Raw genomic sequence first — 1,305 nt, forward strand, 5'->3', positions numbered from 1 at the left:
CAGGCATATCGAATAAGTGACGGGCTGGAAATGCCTATAAACAAATTACCGTACCGCTATATATGATATTATAGGCTATACTGGTAAACGTATATAATTCAATAACAAGACATTGAGATTCAATATTTCCTTTTCATTTCCCGTACCCATCCTACAAGACTCAGCTAACAAAATCCACACCGGAGCGACGCTGATCAGGACCGTAAGTCATCAGTTCTCTTGAGAACCGGAAGGTATTTCCTTCAATTGTCAAATTACGCTGTCCTAACCTTAGAAGAGAATAGATGACCTTCTTTGCCGGCCGGTCAACAAGTACATGTTGCGCAACTTACGGAGGTCGAAACTTGATCACGTGGCACACTTTGTGAAGCATCCAGCCGTAGTGTTTCGGCTCAGTGATGGGCGGAAATGATCGACTGGCGCGAAATCGCGTCAAGCATAATTACAATTCAAAACTTGCCTTGCATAGCCTATGATTCCGTCAATCAGGACCGTAACTGCCGCACTCTTCGTTCCTCTCCAAGATGTCAATCATTTCTCCACAACAATTCGGCTTCAGCAAAAAGCATCGAGCCTCGCATGCCCTCAACACTCTATTCCTATCAAAGTTACAATACGGGATTATTTGTTGGGGTGCTTCCTGCAAGAATACAATTGACCCACTGCAAAAACTTCAACATCGGATCATTGACAAAGCCCCACGGGGGCCTGGATGTGCAACTGATAAATCGCTTCTCAAAAGATTTGGTGTTCTAAACTTAGAGAATATGAGGAAACTAGAAATCGCCAAGTTTATGTATCAGTTCCATTGCGGTCAATGTCCCTCAAATTTCAACGACTATTTCACCTCGGAGTCAAAAGCGCAGAAGTATAGCACACGCACGTCAACGAAGAACAACTACCATATGATCAGGACGGAACACAAGAAAACGCATTGCTCTATCAAGTATGCCGGACCCCAATTGTGGAACAGCATCTCGCCGGCTATCCGACAGTCGTCGAGCATGTCCGCATTCAAGTCGGAATACAAGCCATTTCTTCAAAATGAATACTAGCCAGCCTTCAGGATTACTGGACCACGACCCAACATCGACCTCGCCCTCCGCCACATGCCACTTCATTTTGTCGCTTGTGTCTCATATTCTCTGCATTACTTTTCATTCATGTGATACGATTGTTGATATACAATGTTCTTTCCAATTCTCTACTAGTTGCTGACGATTACCCTTGACGAGTGTCAGCCGAAAATATTCGGGTTCATTTCAATATGAATATACTACTTTTCATTCAGTGTGCAATGTGCAA

This window comes from Botryllus schlosseri, chromosome 14, assembly GCF_051294905.1.
Source record: "Botryllus schlosseri isolate E-star chromosome 14, Bs_hap1, whole genome shotgun sequence".
Classification (NCBI taxonomy): domain Eukaryota; kingdom Metazoa; phylum Chordata; class Ascidiacea; order Stolidobranchia; family Styelidae; genus Botryllus; species Botryllus schlosseri.